Source organism: Equus asinus, chromosome 1 (assembly GCF_041296235.1).
Source record: "Equus asinus isolate D_3611 breed Donkey chromosome 1, EquAss-T2T_v2, whole genome shotgun sequence".
In the NCBI taxonomy this organism is placed as follows: Eukaryota; Metazoa; Chordata; class Mammalia; order Perissodactyla; family Equidae; genus Equus; species Equus asinus.
In genome coordinates, this window is record NC_091790.1 from 128600379 (window position 1) to 128616932 (window position 16554).

Genomic DNA, 16554 nt, shown 5'->3' on the forward strand with positions numbered 1-16554 from the left:
TAGGGTAACCCACTAAAAACTGACTCCTCCCTCTGTGCTTGGCACTCAAGCTTTCGCACGGATTCTAGTTGATAGTAACCATATGTGGTCCGGGAAATGTAGAAGGGCCAGCCTAACCAAAAGATCTTTCTGGATGGCAATCTTCCCCCACACCAGTTACCTCTGCTCTGTGGCTCCAGGGGAACATGGCCAACCCAGTCTAATTCCTAAGTAGGAAGACAAAAAAAGCCAAACATTTGCTATCCACATTTTGAAGTGGCAATGTGGCTTCCCTACAAATTATTTTTTTGAAATGTTGTAGCCCTCTCATATATCCAAATCATTCCATAGAATAGAAAACTATATAAGTGAAAACAGAAAGTTCCCTGAATATTTAAATATTATCTTCGAAATTATATGCCAAACAAATGTACTAGTATATCTAAATTTTCACCAAAACTTATTAACATGCAAACGTGTTCATATTTTGAAATCTCTTACCTCCTTCCAGGAAAAATTCTTAATTCCCGAGGTACATTTGTTTAGTCCAACTGGTTATTTTAAATACCTTGACACTTTAAGTACCCTATAAAAATAAACAAGTTCATTCTTAGAATATAAACCAAACAATTAGCAATCAATTAACAGGTGCTTCACTAAATTAAAAGTCAGTATAAATTTCTTCAAACAACCTTAATACTTTGCATGGGAGAATGTAATGTAGGAAGGAAAAAGCTATTAGAAGAGGCAGACGTTGAATTTGACAAACATTTCACTCTGGCTCCTTCAAACAAATTACAATTGGTAATCACTAATTGGATCTGAGGTATTCTGAAGCAATTCATTATTCAGCTTCTGACTGTGCTAAAGAATAACTGATTTATCTGAGAATTAGTGGAAATTCTAACACACTCTTATTGATTTGTCCATAACGTTTTGATGTCGTTAACATTTTTCACTGCTGCTGATGAAAGACTCACATCAACAACTCAACTAAGCAGGAATTTCATGGCACTGCTAAAATGCACCCAGATTTCACCTTAACAAAAGTGGGTTTTTTTCCTGAATAAAGAAAAGATAGCATACATGAAAAGTAAATAGAAATTTTAAATAACTGAATCTTTTCAAATATGAGATTAAAAACATACCTTGAATAATTTTATTTTACTAAAATAGATGCTTTGTAACGTTGATCATACACTATTTCATATTTGAATAAATAATTAAAACAATTTAGAAAACAAAATAAAGACAATTCAAATCTGCACCAAAGACTTAATATTATCTCATTTCGGAAAACATGTAATTTAGCCAAAAAATTATGCAATGGAGAGTCATTAGCTGAGTATTAACCTTATTAAATAACATTAATCTTATTTAAGTCAATAAAAACTACAGTAATATAGATTCTGAATTATTTGCAATCCCTTTTTTTACTGCAAATCTTTGAGAAATATAGAATATTTTTATATTACTATATTTTTGAGAAACAGAGTATATTATCTTACATGCATTTAGACAGCATGCTTTTGTTGGGTCCCTTTCTATGTGATAGGATTAAAGAAAATTTAAAGAGTTGATTTAAGTAAAAGAATTTATGCCACATGTATAGGCAAATAAACAGATAATTTATTACCCCAGGCATATATGCCAACATTGAAACTCAAATGTTAATATCATGTTAAATATTCCTCAGATACATGCATCACAAGATGGTGAAATTATTCCATGGCACTGATAAAGTGGAAAACAAGGTCTTTCGGGGGAGAGGAGTCAAGTAACTCAGAGGCTAGTGCTTTTGAAGACTCATCTATGTGGATACTGAAATTAGCATACTATATGACAAGAATGGAGTTGGAGAGAGTGACAGTAACCTAAAGCTAAAATCTTAAAGGAAGTGGGGAAGTGACCAGAGGTTGGTGGAAGACTTCTATAAAGAGGTATAGCAAGTTGTATCTACTAATTCATGAGATCACAGTTGGGCAGTTTTAGAGAGGAGGAAAGAAACTGCTCTGGATGTGACATTAAGGAGCAAAGAGAACATTATCCCACCTCCAATCTCAGTGATGGCAATGGTGTGGTAGGGAAATAGCCATCTCTTGAAAGCTGGCATGAGAAGCAGAGTCATCAGGGAAGAATCAGGCATCATTTAGAGAGAAGATAAGGGGAAAATACAAAAAGTGGTTGAAGATAAAGCGGCTTTGTTGGTGAGTTCCAGAGAGCGTGGTGAAAGGATATCAGGAAACAGAGAGGATTCCAGAATGGGGAGGAAAGTTTTGAGAATCAGGAATAACTTAGAAGTTCTGCGTTCCTTTTGGTCATTGACATAAAACAAGAAAGCAGGTATGACAAGTCAAATCCTGATTTTCCCAAGACAAACCATAGTGATGAGGCTGTGAGTATCAGTGTGGCCAGAGAGGTGGTTGTGAGGTCTTGTCAGGAGCGTTCAGGGTTTCAGGGATGACAGTGCTCTCTGACCCAGCAAAGGATGTGTGAATTTCTCCTGACTTCTGATGAACAACTTTAGGCTAGCACAGGGGTTGTCTTTCTCCCTTGACCCCATCAGTGGTGGCCTGTAGACACCACATGTGGGCTTCCTTTTTACTCACACAGAAGGCATCTTATGGCCAGTCTAGAGGTCAACTTATTCTGAGCACATTGCCAATCCCTTGAGCCCCACTGATGGTAGCCTCCTAGAATGTGGTTGAATCTTCTGCATATGAAGACCTAGAGGCCAGCAGAGGAGTGGATCAGAATACGTCAGCATTCTGATCTCCCCTTGACTTCTACTACCGCAAGCCTAAAGAAAGGGAAGTTTTGTTCCAAATATAAAGCCTGTTTTTTATATTTTTGACTTTTCTCTTATCCTGATGTTACAAGTGTTCTGTTTCATGAACAGCTCAATAAACTTTAACTGGTTTGTTTGTCTATAACTCCTATAGATATTTATCATTAACTCAATAAATATTTATTAATTACTCTGTGCCAGGCACTATTTTAGCACATAACTTTTACACAAATTAAAGCACATAAATTTTATACAAACAATAAGCCAAATAATATACAAATTCATAACACAATGTCAGGCAATGGTAAGCACTATAAAATAAGAGGCTAGAAGGTGATTGGGTACTGATTTGCTTGGGGTGGTCAGGGAAGTCCTCTCTGAGTTGGTGACATTTTACCTGAGGTCTGAAGGAGGAAACTATGTGGGTATCTTGGGAAAGAGTATTCAAGATCAAAGGAGCAATACATACAAAGGCCCTGAGGCAAGATTATGCACAGATATTCCAGAAACAGCAATAAAGTCAGTGAGTAAAGAGTGAAGGAAGAGTGATAGGAGGGAGGTGGAGAGGCAAAATATGATATGGTCATAACCAAAAACAAATTTGAACTGATAAGGAAATATACAACAAACATTGGTAAAATCCATGCTATGAACACAATTTTCTAGTTAACAATAACACATTGGTCAAATCAAATTTTTGTAAAAAAAAAAAAAGCTAAAGATAATATAATTAAAACAGCTTACTTAACACAATGGAAGTTTTACTACTTCATTAATCTTTTTTCAAATTGACCACAATGCAACCATCATGTTGATCAAAAAAATTTACTCTAACACATATAGTATTGTTTAATTCAATAGTTATAACTATGACTAAAATATATTTATTTGACAGAATGAAAACACACATCTTCTCTGATAATGTAGAGAAGCTTCTGGCACAGAAGAGTTTTTCCCCCTATCTTTGGGAAGATTACATGAGCCAAGCAGGCACCTGCAGATATAAAATATCTGAGAGTTCCTTTTTTCAATTCACACCATATAATTTTCCAACACAAAATCTATCAAAAGAGGTTCCATTAGTGTCAGGTAAAGATTCCTAACCAGCATAATTTTAACTTGTTCTAAAATGATAGTAACAAGTGAAACTTAAATGAGAAACTCCTATTGCAAGCAAATTGTAATTCTTTCTCTTATCTATTTCTTTTCTTTGATCCTGGTGTTCTCCTGGAAACTCTAAAGGAGTTGTAACTTTGATAAATCTGATGTCTGCTAGTTTCTACAGGGATGTACCAAGAAGAAATGTAACATTCTACTTTCTGTTGTACTTGTTTTCACTAAGCAATGATTTACTAGGAGTTGGCTGAATTGAAACTTAAATTGGTCATTTTCTTTAAAAATAACATAGCAAATTGATTGGAAAAACTTAAAACTGTCATTAATATTTCTAGAAAAGTTCATTCCAAATTTAACCTCTCTCTCTCTTTCTCCTTTCTTGCCTCCATCTCCCCTTCTCTCTGTCTTTCATGAGAGAGTGAGAAGAAGAGGTAATTTGAGAAGTAAATATGAATAAAATAAAAACTAATCAATTTGGGTTTAATTTCATCTCTGATACAGAATTCCAACTCATTTTGATTAGAATTAGTAGATGTATTACATTTCAAATATCTTGAAGATATGTGTTGTCCTGAATATCTAAATTGTAGTAAAGTGGGTAAATTTAAGTAACTTCAAATGTTCTTATGTTTAATTACACAATTTCCATATTTTATTCATTTATTAATACACTTAAAAGTATTTATTAAACATATCCACTATGTCAGGCAATGCTTTAGGTGCAAAATTAAATTAGGCATGCAGCTAAAATAGAACTTCCAGGGAACAGACACTTGCTTTTTCTTTACCCCTATATTCCCACTGAAGAGAACAATGCCTGGCAAAGGGTAGCATTCAAATTTATATAATGAGTATATTAAGTGAATGTATATATTTGAATGAATGTACATATTTGAATAATTGAATGAATGTGTTCCCTCCTCCTTTATTTTATGTTACAGAGAGAGTCAGACAACTAAATTAATGATTGCAGTATAATGTGATGAATATAATGATGGTCGTATGTACTGAATGCTTAGGAAGCATAGAAGTAAAAATCCAAGTCAGACTACAGGGTGTTCAGGGCCCCAAGTCTATGAACAAAGTGTTAAAGATGCATCGTCAAGACTTAGGGTACACACAACTGAGGCTGATATGTCATTAAGCGCTAAAGCAAACGCCTCAGGGAAAAAAATACACTTTTCAAGGTCCCAGAAAAATATTTAAGTTGTGAAAAGTTAAATGGCTTCCAGAATATGAAAAACGATGCAAATCAGAAATTAAGGAATACTTAACTAAATGCTTGTTAAATTTAACCTCTCAGCTTTATTAATTGTTAAATTGAAAACTTTTGATAGTTAAGATTCTCTTACTCACCAAGTACCCTCCAAAATGCATAGAAGTTGTTGAAAAAAATCCTGGAAAATGATAATGAAATAAAAGGGCAAGTATGTGAAGTTCTTTCAAAGTTTTAAAATAAAAAAATTCTTAATGTGGGACAAAGCTAAATTTAATATATTTGAAATGCTATGAGATGAGGTGACCAAAAGAAAGAAATGACACCCAGGGCTTCAAATGACGTAAAACAGGTTTGTATCATCCAGTCTTAGACCAGTTCTGACATAGGCCGAAAATAAGTATAATCTGATCAAAATATTTGCATGGCATCTCTCCTTCAAGTAAGCAGTTTCTAAACTCCAAGCTGTCATTGATTGTCTCAAATTTAGCACAGAGACCTAAATCTAAAACATCATTTTTATTTTTTAGTGAGATTACAAAGTAACTTCATCATTTTACTTTTCAATGAGATTACAAAGTATATACAAATAGAAAATTAAAGCATTGTCCTTAGTTTAAGGCTCTTCTGAACAATTATCTCCTTAAATAAACTTCCCAGTGTCTTTGTCGACAGACTTTAAATCAGCCTGCACAAATTTCTTGGGACAGTTTTAGGTCATTAAAAGGTCGTGGAAAGAACCCCAATGGTAACAGATAATTCCTAAAGCTTTTTAAAAAAATTACACTGAAATCAATTTCTGCTTTGAAAATAAACAGAAATTCTATGAACTATTACAGAACTAATCACCTACAGCTTAAATGTTTGAGTTTACTCATATGTTAATAATGCTATCTTGTAAACTTTCATTCATAGTGTATATATTATATATTTAATTCATATGCACTTTGTAAAATATACACTATTAATATATAATATATGCAAAACACACGCACATGTATGCATGTGTGTGTACACACACACACACACACACACTCTCTCTCTCTCTCTCTCTCTCTCTCTCTTTGGAGAATCCTTAGCTGATTTGTGCATACTTTGTTATGTTTTAATTAGATAAACTTTAAACTTAAATCACCCAAGTGCTTAGTACCACCAAAATTTCTGGAGTCTCTATTTCCTTCTGAACATACGTGCTCCACCTATTCTAAATATATGTAATTCCTTGTTCTGAATATATATGATTCCTTAGAAGGCTTGGAATCTTTCTATTATTTCTTAATCATAGTTATAAACATTATTGGTACAAACATTTTTTTGAAGCTTCCTGATATTTGCAATACCTCCTATTCTAAAGTTATTTGCAATGTATATGTTTGAAACATTATGAATAAAATATCAGGTCTATTTGACTACACTGGACCTTAATTAAGTATTCATGTAATTAAATAACAATTTATCATTATTTTTATAGAATATCAGCTGCGATATACTTTTGAATACTTATTTTCTCTCAAGTTCTATTGCTGTCTACATCAAAAAAATCCAAATTTGAGAGTAGAAAATGTAGAAATTTTATGGAGAATGAAACTATAAGTTTATAAGTCCTCTCACTTAAGCTATTTATTTTTGCAATTCTGTAGAAACAAAAATAATGATTCACACTTATTTGGGAATAAATCAAATTAATTACTTATTGTCCTTTCCTGTGATCTCAAATATTTTGACAGTAAGCTTTCATTCTTTAAATTGCATGTTAAAAAACTGTTTTGTTTTTCTTACACTTAAGGTAATAGATAAAACTGTGCTTGATGAGTGAGTTTGTGATAGAAAGGTCTAGAAGTGTATGCTGTGTTCCCAGTTGTGTGCTTATGATGAGTAAAGAGAGAGTCTTTTTCACAAATATAACAACCAACTTTTCTACCCTTCAAGAGTGTGTCCCATAGCTTCTCGTGTTCATTCTAGACCTGGCCTAAGACATTTTGATAGTCGTGTTTATTAAAACTCTCAGAATTCACTCAGTGAATCTATCTAATTTTGCAATTAGATAAAAAGCAAAATTTTAGTTAAGACAGAGATTGTTATAAATCTATGATTTAATTCCCTGAAAATATTAGGTAAATAAAAATCACAGGCATATGTTTAGGAACCTTGTACACTGCATATTACAAGGCATTCTATTTGTTTCCCAATGAGTATCTAATATATTAATGAACCAGATATCTATATTATGCTCATTTTAGTTATATCAATGAGACAAGTATTTATAAGCAACATCAGCATTATTAGCTCCATTAGGAAAATAAAAACAAAAAGTGATTACTCAAAAACATCAAGCAATTGGCATGTTAGTCAGTAGACCCCCATTATCCACGGCAGGTACATTCTAAGACCCCCAGTGGATGCCTGAAACCCTATATATACTGTTTTTTCCTATACATCCATACCTATGATAAAGTTTAATTTATCAGTTAGGCACAGTAAGAGACTAACAACAATAACAATAATAACATAAAACAATTATAATAATATACTGTAAGATAAGTTACTGTAGATCTTAGCATACAATTTTTTTTCTTATTTAGTTGAGAACTTTCATCTCTTCACTTAAAGGAAGCACTTTACGGCTACTCTTTGGCATATCTGAATTGCCAGCATCACTACTCTTGTGCTTTGGGGTCTTTATTAAGTAAAAATGGGTCACTTGAACACAAGCACTATGATACCACAACAGTTGATCTCTTAACCTAGATGGTTACTAAATGACTAACAGGCAGGTAGTGTACACAGTATGGGTACCTTGGACAAAGGGATGATTCATGTCCCAAGTGGGACGGAGAGAGGAGTGGCATGAAATTTTATCATGCTACTCAGAATGGCCGGCTATTTAAAACTTACAAGTTATTTATTTCTGGAATTTTCCATTTAATATTTTCAGACTGTGCTTGACCGCAACTAACTGAAGTCGCAGAAAGTGAAAGAACGTTATGATAAGGAGGTTCTGCTGTGTACTCGGTAAGCAGGTCTCAGTCATATAACTCCAAATTCTACGACCTTCAAGCATTGTCTCTTCTAAGAAAAATGTGTAAGATTGCTTTATTAAATGCAAAAAATGTAGAAGTTTTATGGAGTGTGCCTCCACATCAGGAGGATACTTCCCACTCCTTTGACCTCGGGCTTGACAACATAACTTGCTTGGCAAATAAAATGTGAGTGGAAAGGACATGGGCTATGTCTGAGCAGAAGCTATAGGGGCCACAGTGTGGTTCTGCATCACTCTTTTTCCTGGGAAACAAGCTAATTCTTACGTTTGCGTACAAAACAACAGAGCAGAGCTGAAACCATCACAGAAGATATATGTGTATAATGTAAGTGATATAAAAATTTTTATTCTTATTGTAGGGCTATTAATAACCTCAGCATAACTTAGCCTATGCTAATTGAGATGGAATTTGGTGCTTTGAAATAAAGTACTGTAGTAACAAAAATCTAAATTATATGGTATCAGCTTTGAGATCAAACAGTAGGTGATAAGAAACTATTTATTGGAGGTCGGAAAGATGGTGACTCATGTAAGGCAATGGAGAAGCATTTGGTAAAGCTGTGAACTGCAATAACGTGGGAAGTAGATAATGTGCTAAACCAGCTGTGCCTCTGAGTTACTGTCAGGCCTAGGTTCATATAGGCCAGTTTGTAAGCAAAGTCAACAGAAACAGAGATTTTTCTGGAAATTATAGGCTTTGCAGCATTGAAAGGTGGAAGTTTCTTGTCTCTAACTGGTAAAGGATAAAACTGTGGAAAAGTTTGAGTCACAAAAGCTGACTACAACTCAGCTCGTAGCACAGAGCAAATCAAGGATGTGACTTTCACTCCTTTGTTAAAATCTCTGCACTGATTAAGGTAGTAGCTAGTAAATACTTTCCTTTGGTCAGAACGGCTCAGAAAAAATAGAATAAAAAAGGGATATGAGTCTTCTAGAAGCCCAGTAAGCTCAAGGTATCTAGGCTTGGAGAGAAAATCATGGGTGTGGTTGTTGGTGCATGCTTGTGATGAATACAATAAAATACTAGAAATAAAAAGCCTACTATGTTTTAAGAAAGTTGTACAACCAAATGAATCATCAGCCTGAAATAAAAGAAAAATGTGAGTGTCCAAGATTTGAAATAAACTTTAGGTCTCCCAAATTTGTACTGGCAGTAAAATTAAGAGAAGAAATCTGGTTAGCCTGCAGGGGGTAGTGTTCTACAATGCCCTCTCCAGAGAATGCCAAGGAGGGAGAATAATGATAAAGATTTGCCAGAGGCCAGAGCTAAAGGTGAGGGAGAATAATACGCTAGGCAATGGCTCACAGGCCTCAGACCTGGGGACTAATTCAAAACATTCCCCATAATCAGGAGAGGGTCATGCCCACTATAATTTCAGAGTTGCTATGATCTACACAGTGACTGCTTTGTGCCTCATTTCTTCCCCTTTCTGATTAAAAGTATCTTGCTGTTCCGTCATGTGTTAGAAACGTGTGTGTGTGTGTGTGTGTGTGTGTGTATGTGTGTGGTGGGGGCTGGGAGGAGAGGGATAGAGTATATAAAAGGTCCTTTTAACTCCTAGTTCTTCAGATTAAGATCCTCATCTGGGCTATCATGAGGTTCTAGCCTTTGAATCTGATGCTGTGATTAGATGGGACTTTTGCGTGTGTAAGAGAGGGAAGGGAATATTTGTGACTAGACTTTGGTAGATTGTATTATTGTCAAGAGTGCTGCTACTCCCTGCTGGGCCAGCACCTGCAGGAGAATTAGAGTCCAGTATCCTTGACTTTATACATAATCATATGACTTGTTTTGGGCAATGACGTGTAACTGCAAGTAACATGTGCCACATCTGAGCAGAAGCTTTAAAAGCCAGCTCATGGTTCTGCCCTTGTTCTTTTCCCTCTGTTATGAGATTAGTATATCTCAGATAGGGTCTGCTTCTTTATTTGGAATGATGGAGCATAGCCTAAACTGTCCCATGATGGACATACAAAAAGTGCAATATGTCAACTTTGTTATTATAAAGCCACCTAGATGTTGAAATCATTTGTTAGCATAGTACCACTTCGTGTAGCCCCACTGATTCAACAATACAACAGAAAGTGCACAGAAGCCAAAGGTGTAGAGCAAACAGAATGTCAGAGACAAAAGTCCCCTTTGCACAGCCAAGCACTGTCCGCTTTCGAGAGGCCTCTTTTTGTGGCCTGTCTACCCTAGTACAGCTGGAATTCAGGGAATTAGCAGACAAGACTTAGTCAGAAAGCCATTTTTTTGAGTAAAAGCTGATTTTCTCTGAATATAAAATGAAGAAAAGAACAATTCAACACTAATGGAATAAGTAGTTGATTTGTTTTAATCTCATAATAAATCCTTCACGGTACTATACAATTATAGGGAACAAGTAAATAACATCTAACTGAAAAGAATACTATCTGGAGAAGTTTTTTGTTTGTTATGAAATGATTTTCTACTAACTGTTCTAGCCGATGGGATTGGATCAGTAAGACATTCATTTCCGAATGGGTAATCAAAATTGCCACAATCAGACTGCACAAGACTCCAAAGCATCATATCAAGTCGAAATGTAAAGATGTATAAATGTAATCAGTAAATTTCAGCTCACTGCTCAGGTAAAACATGCAAATATAGACCATTAGGGTGGAGAGGATGTGAAGTATTCTTCTCCAGGTATTTTTAACTTTTGAAGCCTCTGTTTTTATTAATGACACCACCACTGGAGACATAAGCCCCATGGAGTAGAGACTCCAAGAAACGAAAGTCTATACACTTTCTATTCTCCTTGGAGGATTGGCACAATAATAACAGACACAATTGTGAACTCTGCTTTTAAAATACCAGCTACAATTATTAAGTCATAAAATCATAGGAGAGAAACAAATAATGAGAAATCATCTAAATTGTCTCTGTTAAAACCAGTCTCGTAGCAGTTTATCTCCTTCTAAACAATTGTGTAAGCAATCTTTGGTGACTGCAGTTTTTCTCACAATTTATTCTTAATGTGATACAATAATACAAAAAAACCCCAAAGGATACTGATAAAAGCAATCAACTAGATATTCTTGTCATAAATAAGTAAGCTTAGCAAATCTTTCAGATTTCTCTATAGCAATACTTCAAAAAATTTTGAGAGAACATTTTAATCCCATTCAAATAGCTTTCTCTGATACCCATATCTTACAATATCAAATCATTTTGAGGCTATTAATTTTCAACTATAAACTCGCCCAATAATCTGACTACTCAATTTAAGTATACGCATTGGTTAAAACTGTAGGGATTACTCCCTCTCAGTTATTTTTGTACTACTAATTTTTTTCTTTTCATTCTTGTACTTTTGGGTCCATTTTCTCTGCTTCATTTTTTTCTTTTGTTATTTATTTTAAAAAGTGCTCCTGATTTCAAACTAAACATTTTTTTTTACCATCTTCTCATATTTTTTCATTTCCCTTTGAGAGAAGTTAACTGAGATAAAATTGTTTGAATTAGAAAGACCACTGCCTTAAGTTAGGTGGTCCATTTTTAATTTTCAGAATGATTGTAACCAAATTAAAACCAAAATAAGCACCGATATGAAGAACTATTTGGAGTGAATCAGTTAATATTTTCAAATAATAATAATTTTAAATCCTTAAACTGAGACAAGGACTTATTTCACAGCACACAGAATGTAGGTACACAAACTAAAAATTCACTAACTCCTTTGTTTTTGCATCATACAGAGTACAGACCACCATATCACATCAGCCATTAACCAGATAACAGAGATGTGCTAGGTTATACATTAAAAGTATACTTGGAAACGTTGAGCGGCAGAAAGACAGAGAGAGTTACCATTTTGAAGCTCCTGTGAGTCTTCTTTGCTGTTACTTGCTGATGTTTTCCTGAAGGCAGATATTTAATCTTCCAGAATCACATCCTTTTACTTTATCTTAAAACTATAATCCAGTAGCAGAAAATTTTTCTAAAACTGCTAGTGTTCAAATAAAATAAGGGACAAGGAGAGGCAGTGAGATGCCCACAATCAAACTGATTAAACTCTGCAGCATCTGCAGTTTGTCAAAAAGCTTTTTGCTGCCTAACATTTTCTAAAAATGGAAAAGGTGAAGCTTTCACAAGTTGCAGGCTCCAAATAAACCAGTTCGCCCAGGACAAAGCTCGTGATACCAGCAGAAAATAATTTCACACATTAGGAAGTTCTACTATAGCTGGTACCCATCATCCTAATAGGACACTTCTCCATATTAATGTGAGATTCAGCTTTTGGACCCTAAAAACTCTTTCTAGCCCTCAGGCTACATTTGTCCCAAAGAAGCATTTGTCACATGTAGCCTTGAGGGACTTTCATACAAAACTTGTGGAAGTAATGTATAGATTCTTTCCTTGGAAGGGAAAAAGACAAAACAAAACTGGGTCACTGATGGTGATTGTTAAAACACTAAACCTAAGAATGCACTTTTATTTCTTTCTCTTCATTTAATTTCCTCAGTTTTGCCTTGATTTGCTAGAGAGAAGAGTGTTTTGTATGGAAAATTAAATATGGGCTATATTATAGTTACCAATCGATATTGTGTATTTAGTGACAGCATACTCTCTCACAATTCATTGATTTTTGTCTCTCACCCTATCTAGGTGTAAAAGGTAATCGGCTGATACTTCTTTTTTTGCATAGAGCTTTGTTATAGCATAGTTTTACTCCTTTAGTTTTAACTCACATTTTAATAAAATTGCTTTTAACCTAAATATCACTAGTTTTTCAGCTTAAAAATATTAAAAACAAATATAATCTTATTATTTTATAGGTATTATCCTTCATTTTTCCTTGCATATGCTCTTCCTGTTCTAAAATTCCCAGTACATTTCACATTTACTATACTTGACTACTCCTTGTCTCAACATATTTTGTCAGTTATTATGGTCGCTGAGTTGCCAATAAATTATTTAACTGCAATAACTGTTCTCTGGTGGACAGAATTTCTTAGGAAAAACTCCATGAACATGCAACTACTTCAGGAACTCCCAAAACTGCAAAATTGTATTAAAAATGCCTGGTTTCTAATTAAGCTTTGAAATAAATATTATTTGAAAAAGTATATTCAATTCTTAAAAATCAATTGATCAAAGACATTTGCTACATTTTTACAGAGTGAAAGAAACAAAGCATGAATTATGAAAGAAGTGAAACAAGTTGTTCATCAAATGGCTTTTAGGTTATAGCTGAGCCTCCCTGTCCTCATACATTAAATTGAATAAGCGATAACTAATTCCTCGGCATTTACTATGAAATTGCTATGATTTTAAACATTGATAGCATTTAAAAAATAGAAATATGGATTTTCCATATTTAGACTGCTTTCTTTAGTTGTTAAATGTTAATACCAAATTGATAATCACCAATTAATTGTTAATAAAAATGATTTGAAATTATTTTATTGAATTTTGAAACAAAGTTTAAAGAAATCATTAAAAGCTGTTCTTATCATTATTGTGTGAATAAATGATGTCTTTCTTTTCGCATCCTCTTATTAGATATGTAGAATAGAACAAATGGGGCAGTTAGCATAAAGCGACTTTTATTGCTCAATAACGCTTTTTTATAGCCACCTTTATCGCACCTGTATGTGAATTCTGTGACAGGATACAATACTACCAGACCCAGATATCAACTAAACTGACTTGCTTGAAATATAACCACTTAGAAATCATCAGTCTACATTTAGATTGGGTGTTTGGAATGTATTGCTTAAATATATTTATGTAAAAAATTGTCACATATGTTACACACTCACCAGATAATAAAAATAAACAGGGCTGAATAAAATATTAATCCTAATTTCAAGGGATTTCAAGTCTCTTCATCACATAGATGATGATTAGTATAGTAATTTATCATATATCAGCCACCAAATCCCAGAGGTCAGGATAACAATAGCTACTATTACTGGGCATTTGCTATAACCCGAAGGCTGTTCAAAGCACTTTACATCAATTAGCTATTCTTAACTCTGACAAGATTTCAGCTAGTTAAGTATTTCTGATTCACTTTACAGGTAAGAAAATTGAGGGAGAGAAAGGTCAATGAACACAGATAATCAATGACAGAATTGATATTAAAGGATTAATTGACCTGATTGCAAAGACTCAGTTCTTAGGCTCTGTGGCCTTTTAACTTCAATATTTTGACCAGAGACATTTAGTGGGAGAAGGGAAGCTGGAAGGGTAGATAGACCACAGAGTGCTCAGCTTATTGATGTTAGGCCCTGACAAAGTTCTTGGCAATTTTTGTCAAAAATACAAATGAAATTGGTTTTTCTGAGATAAAGTAAGTAGAGGGGGCAACAAGCTGGAAGGGGGCAGCAAGTAAAGAAGCAGACAGTGTCAATGACATACTTTACTGACAGAACCATTTCCTTAACTTCATGAGAAGAAATTTCTACGGATCCCAAAGCTTTCAACCAGGGCTTCACAGACCACCAAGAATCTAGTGTAAAATTCAGGTGATCGATGAACTTGGATTGGAAAAAAAAATTATTTTTAGTAACTTTTAACTGAAATTTTTCAATCCCTTCATTTATGAAGGTAGGTAACAAACCACAGTGGTATTAGCAGTACCTGTGACTGTATCACCAAAAGAAATCACATATATATTTTTTTCAAATTGGGCAGAATATATGAAAAAGTAAAAGTTTCCTCCACCCTTCCAGTTACTCCTCATTGCGTAAGAGTTTGGAGTACATCCTTCTAGATCTTTCTCCACATATTTATCTAAATATTTGGGGCTTTTTTCCATAAAAATAGTTATACTATACCTGTGTGTTTAACACCATGCTTTTATTTTTTAACATAACAACATGCCGTGCAGATCATTAAAAAGTAGTAACCAAAGGGCCTGGCCTAGTGGCATAGCAGTTAAGTTCACGTGCTCCACTTTGGTGGCCCAGGATTCGCTAGTTCAGATCCCAGGCGTGGACGCACACACTGCTTATCAAGCTATGCTGTGGCAGGTGTACCACATATAAAATAGAGGAAGATGGGAACAGATGCTGGCTCAGGGCTAATCTTCCTCAAAAAAAAAAAGCTGTAATAAACAAAAACCTACTTCATTCTTTTTAACTGTTACATATTATTCCATAGAATACAAATGCCATTTACAGTTTAAGGATACTTCAACTAATTGACAGATAAGTTGTTTTAGTTTACGTATAATTATGTGAGAGTATTTTTGCAGGAGAGATTTCTGAGTGAAATTGATCAAGCAAATAGTTATTACATGTAATTAGGTAAATATTGCCAAAATATCTTCCAAAGGCAGAGTTTAGCTTTTCCAAATTGCACTCCATCAACAAAACATAAAATGCCTTTTCCCACATAATCTCATCAACACTATACACTATTAATATTTAAATTTTGACTAATCCCATTGGTGAAAAAATAATTCATTGCGTAATAGGTAAGTGGAGCATATTTTTATATGTGCTTTATATATATCCTTGCATTTCTTCTTCTGTAAATCACCTAGTCATACCCTTCATCCATTTTCTACTGGTTGTCTGTTTCTCATTGATTTGTAACATCTCTTTATATTTTATGGATCTTTATTCTTTGTTCTTTATATATGCTACAAATATTTTTCTAATTGTTATTTGTATTTTATTTATTTATCTTATTATAAGTGTGAGATAATATAACAGGACAAATAAAGTTTGAAAAAAATAGTATCCACTGTTTCAGTAGTCCCTCACAGATTTGTCACAAAACTTGTGATTCTAATTGAATCATTTCTAAAAGGAAACTCAGATGTAAATTTCCCATGTCACTATGTATGTGTCTCACAAACGCATGGTGAAATTTTAACAATGTGGTTAGTCTTGGGGAGTAGGCGGACGAGGATAATTCTTATATCATTATTTTTCTTTCAGAAATCTTACAATGTCACTTATACTCTCGCTTCTTTCAAATTGTGGTATTATCAGATCTTCTACTAGATCTTCTTACTTAATGATTTCATTAAAAGGGCATGTATTACTAAATCAGAAATCTATTCTTTTCAATATTCTTATGTCATTCTAGGGGCCAGCCCCATGGCTGAGTAGTTAAGTTCGTGCACTCCACTTCGGCAGCCCAGGGTTTCCCTGGTTCGGATCCTGGGCACGGACGTGGCACCGCTCATCAGGCCATGCTGAGGTGGCATCCCACATAGCACAACCAGAGGCGCTCACAACTAGAATATACAACTATGCACTGAGGGGTTTTGGGAAGGGGAAAACAAAAAGATTGGCAACAGTTGTTAGCTCAGGTGCCAATCTTTAAAAAAAAAATCATTGCAAGAAGTTCATAGACTTTACGAGACTGCCAAAGTCATGAAAATAGTAAAGCTCCCTAGTAGGTGAATACAAATCAAGAACCCAGTTGGC

At 34.3% G+C, this 16554-nt stretch overlaps 1 protein-coding gene across 3 annotated transcripts in view; it reads right to left on the reverse strand.

Moving 5' to 3' along the window:
• SEMA3A (semaphorin 3A) overlaps positions 1 to 16554 on the reverse strand; it is a 456043-nt gene that overhangs the window by 317264 nt on the left and 122225 nt on the right. For 2 of the 3 annotated variants that reach the window (XM_070507472.1, XM_070507456.1), the window contains one exon: positions 481 to 565. The gene's annotated coding sequence lies outside the window, so the exon portion shown is untranslated. Of the gene's footprint in view, positions 1 to 480; positions 566 to 11974; positions 12174 to 16554 lie in introns of those variants that run through there. The other variant, XM_070507466.1, reaches the window with a different exon arrangement.